We start from the raw sequence: 13,348 nt of genomic DNA, 5'->3' as shown, positions 1-13,348 counted from the left end.
GGCCTGGAGGGGGCTAAGGGGGACTTGGACCCCTTAGTAGTGTAGGCTGTGCTACTGCAGGACAGGGACTGCAGGGCCTCTGCACAAGGGCACGACAAAGAGAGGTTGGCCCACCCCTCTAGAGATGGGCCTGCCCTCCTCTCCCGGGAGCCAGCCCCTGCTTCCTGGGCACAGCTGCAGGGGCTCCCTTCTGACCCACCACACTTTTGCATGAGTTGAGTTTTCCTTGCTGGAAATGTGGGAGTACTTCAACACATTCACGGAAAATGTCATTAAAAGATAAGTTTATTGGGCCCGAAAAAAATTTCTGAAGCCCATAGGTTTATTTTGGTGCAAACATTGTTGAGATCCACGCAAAACTCTGTTTACGGGTGGATCTCAAAATTCTTTTGCACCAAGACAAATTTACCAGTGAAGTCTTTTTTCTACGAACTTTTGGAAGCACGTTCCCGGGTGCAGGAGGGCATTGTCTGTTCCTGAAGGAGCCAGTGGGCCTGAGGTGCACGCCCCCTGCTAAGAGTTGTCGTGTGGCAGTTGTCTGTGGGCGAAGCGCGGGCGATCACAAGGTGGCCTCGTTCCTGCTCACGATGCATTGCTGTGAAACTTCTCTAGTTTGGACTCATTTAGGTGATGATCTGAAGAACCTCAGGCATCCAGCTTCCCCAGCGGCATGGTCCTATTTCTTTCCATCCCATAAAATTCATTCGCATCACAGCTGCCTCCCTGGGAGAGGTGTTCCCTGTAGAACCAGATGAGCCTCCTGTGTGAACCACATTTCACCTGTTGAAATGTAAGCGCATGTGGAGTAGGATTCTGTATCAGCAGGGACACAGGGGTCAAAACTCTAACCTCGTAACCCTAGCAACGACCTCTGTTCTAGAGAGGCAGGGGCGAGGGGCCGGTGCAGGTTTTCTGCAAAGACTGGGAAGTAACAAATTGGAGAAGGAGGAGTTGTTTCCTCACATTTCAGGAGTAGTTTTAAGAGGTGATCACAGCCACGAGGAATCATTAGGAAAGAAACAAATGTGCTAAGAGAGGAACACCGGGGGCCGGCACTGTGGCACAGCGGATTAGAGCCCTGGCTTGAAGTGCCGGCATCCCATATGGGCACATAGTCCCGCTGCTCCACTTCCTATCCAGCTCTCTGCTATGGCCTGGGAACGCAGTGGAAGATGGTCCACGTCCTTGGGGTCCCTGTACCCGCGTGGGAGACCCAGAAGAAGCTCCTGGCTCCTGGCTTTGGATCAGTGCAGCTCCGGCTGTTGTGGCCATCTGGGGAGTGAACCAGCAGATGGAAGACCTTTCTCTCTGTCTCTACCTCTCTCTGTAGCTCTGCCTTTCAAATAAATAAAATAAATATTTAAAAAAGAGAGAGAGAGAGAGAGAGAGGAACACCTAGCTGGGGTGGGGAGGGAGGTCGGGGGCAGCTCGGAGGTGTCCGGAACAGGTGTAGCATATTTCCTATGATGTAAAATTCTCTCTGTCCCCGCGGGAAAGTTTTGCCAGCTCCTGCCCTGGCCCAGCCCAGCCAGATTCGAACGTCACAGCACTGCCCATCCCATTCCATCCCATCCCACACCCGGTGCTACATCCCCCCTCGTCTCCAGCCCCCATCTCCACTTTGGTCCTGTCCTGTGCCCAATCCCAGATCGCTTGCCCCTACAAGCCTCTTCCCTGTCTCCTCAACCCCACCAGCAAGCCCGACGCTCACTCTCTGGCCTGGCGTGGCAGCACCAGTTCCTCCCGTGCTGGGGCCCCAGGGGCGGGACCACCCCGCGGAGTACTCAGAGAGCGCCTGGCGCTCTGTTGTTATCATGCTTTTATAACCCATCTCCTGGCTTTCGCTCAGGCCACTCATCACCCTCCCTCTCTGCCTGGCGGCCTCCACCTGCCCCGCTCCCCTTCACTGCCTGCCCTGGTCTGCTGTGTCCGATGGTAGTCACCTTCTTTTATCTTTTCAGCTCACTCATTTACATCCAGAGTTTATCTCTCTGTTTCCAGAACAAAAATACCTTCAGGTCAAGGGCTTTCTCTCGCACATATGGGTATTTATACAGCACCTAGCACAGCATGTATACAGTAGGTGCTTATTTTGAACTGTGCTATCCTTGATATTAGCAAGAGCCCTGCTCTACTGAGCATTCCTCACGGGCCAGGCCCTGGGGATCTCTTCTCCCTGGATTAATCTTCATAGTGACCCAGTGACTATTACCTTTTGTCCATTGTATGCAGTAGGAAAGTTGAGGTTCAGAGGGTTTGTGCTGGCCTGAGAGCAGAGGTAATGAACCCAGCTTTGTCCGTTCTAGAACTTGAACTTGAGCTCACAAAGGCTGTGTTCTCCTCTGGTGAAGACAGGGACTGTGTCTTTCCCTAAGTTAGGACTGCACGTTGGCAACACGTGGGCCCAGTCTGGCCCATGGATGTGTTTGGGTTGGCCCGTGCAATGTTTTTTAAAAATTAGGAAATTTTACATCATCTCTAAATTCCTGGCTTCTCTGGAAAGCCTGCGAGATCCAGGAACTCTTGAGTTTCAGCCTGGCGACACTGGGCTGCTGCCGAGAAGCCCCTGTCCCGGCTTCGCCACAGCCCCTCTGCTCGGCCCGGGGAGCCGGGGTGCAGAGGGGTGGAGTTTGTGTCTTTTGCACCTGCCCATCTAGTTCAGTGCCCACTCCTGAGGGGTGCTGGCATTTGGGTGGGCCAATTCTTGGCTATATTTGAATAAGACCGCCCCACATGTTGTAGGGTGTTTGGCAATCCTGGTCCCCACCCACTGGTCAATAGCACCTTACCTGTGATCATTTACCCATCAAACATTTCCCAAGCATGCCATTGCCTGGCAAATAACCTTGTCTCCCCAGTGCTGGTACACACCAGGGTCTCGAGTAAACACACTAAAAAGACCTAAACCGTAACACCCTTCACTGAACAATTCCACATGTTTAAACTGTCTCAAGGGGGCTGGTGTAGTGGCACAGTGGGTGAAGCCTCCACCCGTGACAACAGCATCGCATACCAGAGTGCTGGTTTGAGTCCCTGCTGCTCTGCTTCTGGTCCAGCTCCTTGCTATTGTGCGTGGGAAGGCAGAGGATAGTCCAAGTGCTTGGGTCCCTGCACCCATGTGGAAGACCTGGGAGAAGATCCTGGCTCCTGGCTCTGGCCTGGCCCAGCCTGGATCATTGTGGCCATTTGGGGAGTGAACCAGAGAATGGAAGATCTTTCTCTCTGTCTCTCCCTCTCTTTCTGTCATTCTGCCTTTCAAATAGATAAAATAAATCTTTTTTAAAAACAGTTTCTCATGAATGTGGAGGCAGAAAAATACAGTATTTTTACTTTTATTTTTGAAAAGATTTACTTATTTGAAAGTCAGGGATAAGAGGGGGGAAGGGGGAGATACAGAAGCAGAGAGATCTTCCGTCTGCTGGTTCACTCCTCAAATGGCCACAATGGCCAGGGCTGGGCCAGGCTGAAGTCAGGAACCAGGAGCTTCTCCCAGGTCTCCCACATGCACTTGAGCCATTCTCTGCTTTTAAAAAATAAACTATCGGAGCAAAATTAGCACATTCCCCTACACACCTGTCCCAGGGTGGGAAAATAGAGTGCTAATAGGTTCCCATGGAGGAGTTTCCATTCTGCTCGCCTCAGCCGGTTGGTTCCAGTTCTCTTTCCTCCGAGCCCTCTTGTTATGAGAGTGGCTATGCAGCTGCCCACCGGCCACCAGCCAGGAAAGGCCACACTGACAGGGACAACAAGGGGAACTGAATCACGCGCTGTGTTCCAGGGAGAAACCTCACGCGATTATTGCCTTTGTTCTGCCTATAAAAATACTCTCTGCTGATGTAGAAGTTTCAGAATATACTAAAGTCTTAAAAGTCCAGAATCACTTCCAATCGCATCACCAGAAAACAATCACTGTTCGTAGTGTTGTGCGTTTCCTTCCAGTCTTTTCTCCTTGTGTGCACACATGGGCATTTGTTGGTGCTGATTTTGTTGTGCTTCTAACAAAATTGGGTTTGCACAAATCAAAAAGCCTCCCCTGCCTTCCCACTAGTTATGGATTCACTGTCATCAGTTTAGCCAATCCCACTCCTCATTTTTTTTCAAGATTTATTTTATTTATTTGAAAAACAGAGTTACAGAGAGAGGAAGAGACAGAGAGCGAGATCTTCCATCCGCTGGTTCACTCCCCAGATGACTGCAACGGCCGGAGCTGCGCCGATCCGAAGCCAGGAGCCAGGAGCTTCTTCTGGGTCTCCCACGCGGGTACAGGTGCCCAAGGACTTAGGCCATCTTCTACTGCTTTCCCAGGCCATAGCAGAGAGCTGGATTGGAAGTGAAGCAGCCAGGACTCGAACCGACGCCCATATGGGATGCCAGCGCTTCAGGCTGGGGCTTTAACCCGCCGTGCCACAGCGCCGGCCCCCACCCCTCCTCTTTTTTTAAAGATCTACTTTATTTATATGGAAGGCAGAGTTACAGAGAGACAGAAAGAGAGAGAGACAGAGAGAGAATCTTCCATCCTCTGGTTTGCTCCCCAGATGGCCATAAGGCTGGGCCAGGTCAAAGCCAGGAGCCAGCTGCTTCTTCCAGGTCTCCCACATGGGTGCAGGGGCCCAAGCACTTGGAATGTCCTCCGCTGCTTTCCCACATTAGCAGGGGCTGGATTGGAAGTGAAGTATCCCATATGGGATGCCTGCATTGCAGGTGGCAGCATAGCCACTGCACTAAACACCGGCCATGCCGATTCTCTTTTGTTGGACATATAGAGTACTTCAAAGAGCTTATGGAAGAATGGAACTAAAAGACACATTTATTTTGGTGCAAAAAAAATTGACATCCATACGTAATTTTTCATAATATATATTTACCATGAATTTACTAAAGATCCCTCATATGCATGGAATTCAAATATTTTTTGCAGCAAAATAGACTTATCTTTAAAATTCCTTCCCAGGGCTGGCGCAGTGGCGTAGTGGGTAAAAGCTACCACCTGCAGTGCCGGCATCCCATATGGGTGCCAGTTTGAGTCCTGGCTGCTCCACTTCCAATCCAGCTCTCTGTTATGGCCTGGGAAAGCAGTGGAGGATGGCCCAAGTCCTTGGGCCCATACAGCTGCATGAGAGACTCGGAAGAAGCTCCTGGCTCCAGGCTTCGGATCAGTGCTGCTCTGGCCATTGCTGCCAATTGGAGGGTGAATCAGCGGATGGAAGACCTCTTTCTCTGTCTCTCTCTGTCTCTGTCTCTCTCTCTCTCTCTGTCTCTCCTTCTCTCTGTGTGTAGCAGGGACTCGAACCAGGCACTCCGATATGGGACGGAGGCATCCCAAGCACTGAGCTAACCATTGAGCCAAATGCCTACCCATGAGCATCTTAATTCTTTTCCCCATGAACTTTTCGAGCTGCCCTCATGTAGTTGCTTCCCCGTGTATGCTCTTATACACACTACAGCAGTCAGTTTCCTTATTCGCGAATCTTTGGGGCCATTCTGATTATTTCAGAAGTGAGAAGTGGCAGCTAATGTGGAAGAGCTGTCCCCTCTTCCCTCTGCATGGAGAGATAGCTCTGGCTCGGCCCGGAGGAGACGGGTGGAGTGGCGGATGGCCTGAGGTCCGGTAGGGAATGTCCAGGCAGGAAGACGTCAGGTTGCCGATCTTGCTCCTCTTAGTACCGCTGAAGGCAAGCGTGTGCTGAGAGCCAGCGGAGGCGATGCTGGGTCGGGTGGAGAAGGTTTGGGGCGCCCACCGCAGGAAGCGAACGGGGCCTTCACCGAGAGACGGGAGCTGCTCGGCAGCACGGAGAACCCAGTGGAGCTCACTCATCGGCACAGACAGGCCGCTCTCTCCAGTGAGGCTTGGAGACAGAGCAGAGGTGGGCTTGGGGGAGAGGGTGGGGAGACCTGGGTTATCTCAGCTTTGGGAAATGGACTGGCACACCCAGCTAAGAACCAAAGGGGCTGGGAAGAGCCCCACGAGGTCTTTCCCCCCGGAAATAAGAAGGTTGTTGTGACACACGAGTAAAAATCATCTTTGCAGCCTAGGCCACAGCGCTGGGAGACGGTCTTTGCCCAGTAGTGCGGCTTGATAGCCTCTTTGGGAGTGGGCCACAGACCTTGAGTTACCTTTAAGGCAAGAACGACACCAGTGGACACTTTCTATGGCACATGGCGGTTACGTCGTACACACCCCTTAGGCCCATTCCCGTGGGTGCATATTGATGAGGGGCTCCCCTGTTTTGTAGACAAAAAAACGAAGCTCATGAAGGGTGATGGGTGGGATCAGGCCGCAGACCAGCTCCAAGGTCAGGCTTGTGAAAGTTAACCCATTCTCTGTTCCCATTCCTTCTGTCCTTGCTAGATTACCTATTTTTTTTTTCTTTTTTCTTTAAATGATATATATATATATATATATATATATATATATATATATATATATCTCATCCACTGGTTCACTCCCTTAAATGCTCACAACAGACAGGGTTGGGCCAAGTCAAAGCCAGCAACTAGGAACTCAGTCCTGGTCTCCCACACGGGTGGCAGGGACCCAAGTACCTGAGCCATTGCTGCTGCTTCCCAGGGTCTGCATTAGCGGGAACCTGGAGTCAGCAGCAGAGCTAAATCTTGAACCCAGAAACTCGGATATGGGGCTCAAAGATCTTAAGCCACGTCTTAACCAGGAGGCCAGAAGCCTGCTCCCAAGATGGCTTTGCTGGCAAACAAGTGTATCAGACGCCCATGACCTTGACCTCCTTAACAAGCAGAATTAACTGGGTGAGCTAACAGGAAAGTCCAGTTCTCGCCGTGTGCAGAGAATGGTCTCAGTGTTCCACCTACCAGACTACTCTCCTGACTGTGCCCAGAACAGCTTGCCGGCCCTGCCACAGCGGCTGTGGTAGCTCCTGTAGCCTGAGTCTTCTCCCCCAGATGTGGCCCCCACTCTTTCCCTGACCTCTGCAAGCCGAAGTTGTACCCTTTCCACCATGAACCCCAGCTTCTGGCACCTCCTGTCTTCTTTTCACTTTGTTTGCTTCTAAGCATTCATCACTTTCTATTATATGAGGATGGTATTCATTTCCTTTTTAAATTTTTCATTATTTTTTGAAAGAGACAAAGACACAGAGAGATCTCCCATCTACTGGCTCACTCCTCAAATGCTCACACCAGGAGGGGCTGTGCCAGGCCAACACCGGGAGTCTGGAACTCAATCTGGAATTTCCACGTGGGTAGCAGGGACTTAAGCACTTGTGCCATCACCAGCTACTCCCAGGGTCTGCATTGGCAGGAAGCTGGAATCAGCAGCAGAGCGGGGAATCAAACCAGTCACTCTGATATGGGATTTGGGCGTCCCAAGTGGTGACTTAACTGCTGTGCCAGACACACCCCTTGTTTTCTTATTTCTTCTTCTTTTCCACCACTGTGTGATTGTGACAGGGTAGGGTAGCTGTCTGTTTTGTCTCCTGTGGCTTCCCTATACTTAGATATGCTGGAACATAGCAGGTGCTCAAAAGGTAACCATTGAGTGAGTAGTAGAGCAGGCGTTAGAATAAATCAAGTCACCAGCGCCGTGGCTCAACAGGCTAATTCTCCGCCTGTGGCGCCGGCACCCCAGGTTCTAGTCCCGGTCAGGGAGCCGGATTCTGTCCTGGTTGCCCCTCTTCCAGGCCAGCTCTCTGCTGTGGCCCAGGAGGGCAGTGGAGGATGGCCCAGGTCCTTGGGCCCTGCACCCCATGGGAGACCAAGAGAAGCACCTGGCTCCTGCCTTCGGATCAGTGGGGTGCGCAGGCCGCAGCGTGCAGGCTGCAGCACACCGGCCGCGGCGGCCATTGGAGGGTGAACCAACAGAAAAGGAAGACCTTTCTCTCTGTCTCTCTCTCTCTCTCACTGTCCACTCTGCCTGTCAAAAATAAGTAAATAAAGAAAAAAAAGAATAAATCAAGTCTTCTAAAGCGTTAGCATGGTGGCTGGTTCACAACAGGCTGGTTCCCTTTCTCTCGTCCCTTTTCCTGTGTTTAGGGTCATCTGCTCAACGTCATTTCTTTAGAATTAAAATATTTGGGGAAGACATAACTCGTGAAGCTCTAATATCCAGTCTACATGGCAGGCATGGGAAGGAAAGGCCCTCACAGTGGCCCAGCCAAGACGTGGGTGCATCGAACAGGGAACACACCAAGGTCTTCTGGTCTGCCCAGTGTGGGCTGGGGACCATGTGCTCTTGGAGGACGTTTGCTGTGCTGTCTGATTCCAAACAGCTAAGGAGCAGGCTGGGCAGAAGATGGCGCCCAGGGGGAGTGTAGCCTCCCACTTCTACCTGCTGGCCTTCCTGCCTTCAGGGACAGCAGCGCAGGTGTCTCCTGGGCTGTGTGCTCCTTGATCTGCCGAAGGCTGCAAAGGGTCCCTCCTCTTTGGCTGGGGCAGCGCTGAGCTACCCATTCTCAGTAGATGGCATTGCATGTCCACCGTGTGTCCAGGGCTGTGCTGGCACACCCCTGCTCAGGCCCGTCCTGGAACCAACAACCTCCCAAGTGCTGTGCTTGTCTGCAGCCTGCTTAGCTGGCCTGCCCTCCCACACAGCCCCCCAGGCCGGCCTGAAGGCCAGGGTCAGGTGGAGGAGGCTGGCCCCAGAGGGCCAGCCTTGGGAGCCCGTGTGCGGAGAAGGGGCTCACCCATCCCGAAGAGCAGGTGAGGGGAGGCTGTAGTGAGCAGGGAGAGTGAGAGGAGGGGACCCAGGGGGGACTGGTGTGGCCTGAGGAGCAGAAGGGGCTGGAGAGAGAAAGTGAGGAAGACACAGAGGGGCGATCGCAGCAGGGCACCTGAGGGAGGTTTGCCGGGAACCGCTCGGCAGGAGCCTCTGGTGGCTTCTCACGGAAACCCAGTGTGGAGACCACAGTGAGGCTGAAAGCACTTGCAGTTGCACGTGTTTCTCTGAATGCCAAGGCCGAGCGGAGGCCCCACCCATGCAGGTCACAAGCCAGGGTCAGTAACCTCCCTGCCGTCATCTGCATCTCCCGAGGCGACCCAGGGCAGGGCTCCCCCTCCCCTTCCCAGCCTCATCTCCTGCCCCCCACCCTGCTCTTCTGCTCACACCCTGGGCTTCTCTCAGCCTTGAATAAGCCATCTGCTGTCTTGTCTCCCACTTCCCCTTCCGTAACATCCTCAGGAGTCCCCAGCTCCTGCAGCCGTCCTGGTCACCAGGGAGAATCTTCCGGTCCTCCCACAGCTCCCAGTGAACATTTCCTGCCATACTCCCATGTCTGAGGTCATTATCTTTTCCCATTTATTTATTTAAAGCGGAGGGAGGGAGGGAGGGAGAGAGAGAGAGAATCTTCCATCTATTGGTTCACTTTCCAAATGGCTGCAGCAGCCAGATCTGGGCCAGGCCAAAAGCCAGGAGCCAGGAGCTCCACCATGGCCTTGTACATGGGTGTCAGGGACCCGAGCAGTGGAGCCATCTTCCACGGCCTTCCAAAGTGCATTAGCAGAGAGCTGGATTAGAAGATCAGCATGGGATGCCAGCTGTTGTAAGGGGTGTCCTGACCCACTGGGCCACAATACTAGCCCCTGGGGGCATTGTCGCTATGAACATGGGTTACTATGGCACTAGCTAGATATCAGTTTCTGAAAAATGAGGACTCGGGATTGATATTCCTTGAATCCCGTGCAGATTTCCCGTGCAGATTTTCCCGTGCAGGAGGAGCCCCTCCATGCTTGTGGGCTGAAGAGACTTCCCAGAGAGGTTGCCCAGGGAAGGGACTGGTAGAGGCGACCGCCAGCTTCCCTGGCGCCTGCCGCCTGTGTCTGGTCCCTGCAAACCCACTCCACTGGCCTTGAAGCAGTAGGATTGCCATCAGAAGGGCCTGCCCTTCAAAGGAGCAAGTCCTGAGCCTGCTGGTTATATGCAAAGTGGAAAAGGCACTGCGACTGCTCCCCGCATTTCCTGCCTTTCAATTGAGTGCAGACAGACACATGATTTATTGGGCATTTCCTAGCCTTCCATTCACGGTAGGAAACCAGCCTGAAAAAAAAGGTGCAAATTTTAAAAAGATGTGTGAGCGTTTTGAGGGGGCTGGGGGAGAATTCCTGTGTACCATTAAAGCAAAAAGAAGAGAGCTCTCAAACAGCAGGATCTCTGATCTGGGGCCACACGGATCATAAATTCACGCCACCCTCTGACAGCTCAAAGCTGCTTGTGTTGCTGCTGGGAGCACGGGCAGCGAGAGGGAGGCTGTGAAGTCCTCTCCAGGACCCCATTTACAGGTGATCAAGCCTGGGTCTGGAGGGTGGCTGTCCCCCAACCCCAGGCAGGAGCAGAGAGTCCTGGGGGTTGGGAGGGGGTGGCCTTCATAGCCTTTCAAGCATTGGTTTCAGAGAGAGAGAGTGTGCGAGTGAACCAGAGGGTCCAGAACTAGGGGATCAGCAGATGCAAGCTGGAGCAAGCGACGTGGCGGCTTTGCTGCATTGTACCCTGCCGTGTGCTCTGTTCAGTCCCATGGCTACCCTAACGAAGAACCGCAGATGGGGCCTGGGCTGGGTGGCTTCCAATGGCAGAGGTTCTGCGGGCCCGAAGTCTGAAACCAAGGTGGCAGCAGGACCGTGCCCACTCAGGGCTCCAGGAAGGGGCCATTTGACCCTCTTGCTGGCTCTGACGGTCACCTGCAGTCCTTGGTGTGTGGGGGCATGGCTCCAAGCTCCCCCTCAGCCTCTACCTGGCTTCCTCCCCGGCATCTGTGTCTTCTTGTGTTGCTCTCCCTGGGATGTCTGCCCCTGGGTCTCTCTCCTCTTCTGGAAGGACCCGCCCGCTCTGGTGTGACCTGATCTCAACTTAGCTCTTAATGGTATCTGCAAAGACCCTCTTTTAAAAATAAGCTCATAGGCCCAGTTACGAGGGGTTAGGACTTCTGCATATTTATTGGGAGGGCACAGTTCAGTCCACCATAGGAGTCAAATGTTTCTTGCCCATGGCCTCATGAAGAACATGTAAGTTACACACAGTTACATGCAGTTACTCTGTGTGTGTGTGTGATAGCTTCCTGTGGTTTATATTTAGATAGTGTCACATGTACACACACGAATACACATGAGTACCTATACATTTACATGTAGATATACAAGGGGACTTCAGAAAGTTCATGGAAAATGAGATTAGAGGATACATTTGTTTTGCTGGAAAAAAATCTTGACATCTATGCATATGAAAGAGGGTCTTTAAAAAGTATAATGTATGATATAAAAGACATTCTGCATGGACTTTGAAGAATTTTTGCACCCCAAATAAGTTAATTCCATTCTACATTAACTCTTTTTCCCTAGCGATTTATTTTATTTATTTGACAAGCAGAATGAGAAGAGACAGATGATCCATCCATGGGTTAACTCAACAGGTGGCTACAACGACCGGGGCTGCGGCTAGTCCAGCTCAGCACTAGGAGCCCAGAGCTCCATCCACGTGGGTGGCAGGGACCATCTTCTGCTGCCTTCCCAGGCCCATCAGCAGGGAGCTTTAGCAGAAGCGAAGCACCCAGGTCTCCAAGTGGCACTTTGATACAGGATGCTCGCATCACAAGCTGTCGCTTAACCCACTGCACCACGATGCCGACCCCTTCCACAAACATTTTGAGATGCCCTGGCACCTATAGGAGATATTTATAATGTTTATACATATATCTATACAAATACCTGTCTTTTGTATTTTAGACGTTTTTTTAAAAAAATTTGAAGCTCAGAGAAGAAAGAAAGAAAGCTCCTTCAGCTGGTATGCTCCCCAAATGCCCGCAATAGCCAAGACTGGACCAGACCACAGCTAGGAGCCAGGAGCTCCATCCTGGTCTCCCACACGGATGGCAGGAGTCCAACTACTTGGGCCCTCACTGCTGCCTGAGTTTGCATTAGCAGGAAGCTGGAATCAGAGGGCGGAGCCGCATATGAACCCAGCTACTCTGATGTGGAATGCAGGCGTCTTAACCGGCATCTTAATTGCTAGGCCAAACACCCACTCCTATGTTTTTATAGTGTCACATTATGACATATGTAGTCATATAATGTGACACTTATAAAATATATGTGATGCTACATAAATACAAATCACAGGTGCAATTCTCTGTGAAGCCCTGATTTTATTAATCGCAGGAAGAAGGTATACACCTTTTTCTGTGGTTTCCCCCCTACATAGTTGGTGGCAAGGGTCTGTCTTTGCCACAGACACAAGCACCTGTATGGAACTGGACCTCAGGAGAAGACTGGCACTTGGGGAGTGGGCAGAGGCCCCGTGCATCTGCCCAAGGTATTCCCCGTGTGGCGGTAGCAGCTCTGCTGGCCCCGCTGTTCTCTCGCCCTGGTCTCCCATAGGAGTCAGAGAGCAGCTTGGCCGCATCCAGTTCACAGTCTCCGTAGTTCTCTGTGCTTATGAAGGCTGTACATGCGCTGAGTGTGAATTGTGTTTTTATGGTGCCAAAGAGGGTTGGATTCTTAATGTGGGAACATGTTCAGTTCGGTAAGAAAAACTCTTTGGAAAATGCAGCTTTCAAAAAAACACTGTTTCAAGGCTGTTGCTGTGGCATAGCAGGTAAAGCCACCGCCTGCAGTGCCGGCATCCCATATGGGCACCGGTTTGAGTCCTGGCTGCTCCACTTCCAATCCAGCTCTCTGCTATGGCCTGGGAAAGCAGCAGAAGATAGCCTAAGTCCTTGGGCCCCTGCACCTGCTTGGGAAACCTGGAAGAAGCTCCTGGTTCCTGGCTTCAGATCAGCTCAGCTCTGGCTGTTGTGGCTATTTGGGGAGTGAACCAGCAGGTGGAAGACCTCTCTGTCTGTAGCTCTGCCTTTCAAATAAATAAATAAACAAATAAACCACTGTTTCATTCCCATTTCACCTCACTGCCTGCTTTGTTCTAATGAGGGCCATACATGCACGAAGCAAACAGTCTGGCCTACAGCACAGTGAAGGCTTTTCAACCAGCGAGGAAGACCCAGAGCTGAAGGGAAGCTTGCCCAAGTGGGCAAGGGTACAGACAGTTCTAGAAGTAGAAGTCTCACCTCCCTGCACCCAGAAAAGGCTCCCTCCACTCCAGCCTTCCTTCCTCTAGCTCACTCTTGTTCGACGTTGCCAGTGAATCATCCAACTGTTCATTTGAGTCTCTCCTGCTGAGCCTGCCTGGATGTTGTAGATGGTCACAAGAATAGCACTATTTTCCCTTCCAATGAGGTCATAAATGATTTTTCTTTTGTAACTAATAATTTTTATCTATTTATTTAAAAAGCAGAGAGAGCGAGAGAGGGAGAGGAAGAGGGAGAGAAAGAGGGAGAGAGAGAGAGAATCTTCCATCTGCTGGTTCACTCCCCCCAATGACTTTAATAGCTACAGC

The 13,348-nt window shown here is 51.9% G+C and overlaps 1 long non-coding RNA gene across 1 annotated transcript; it reads right to left on the bottom strand.

Annotated features, from left to right (window-relative positions):
• Positions 1–267: 267 nt before the first annotated feature.
• Positions 268–2,549, bottom strand: LOC133751627 (uncharacterized). The gene is made up of 2 exons (XR_009864835.1): positions 2,213–2,549; positions 268–780 (listed from the first exon to the last, which is right to left on the bottom strand). It is a non-coding gene; the product is annotated as an uncharacterized LOC133751627 (long non-coding RNA).
• Between the last annotated feature and the right edge of the window lie 10,799 nt (positions 2,550–13,348).

Source organism: Lepus europaeus, chromosome 22 (assembly GCF_033115175.1).
Source record: "Lepus europaeus isolate LE1 chromosome 22, mLepTim1.pri, whole genome shotgun sequence".
Lineage (NCBI taxonomy): Eukaryota > Metazoa > Chordata > Mammalia > Lagomorpha > Leporidae > Lepus > Lepus europaeus.
The sequence above is the reverse complement of the archived record's forward strand: the minus strand, read 5'-3'. Positions and strand labels throughout refer to the sequence as shown.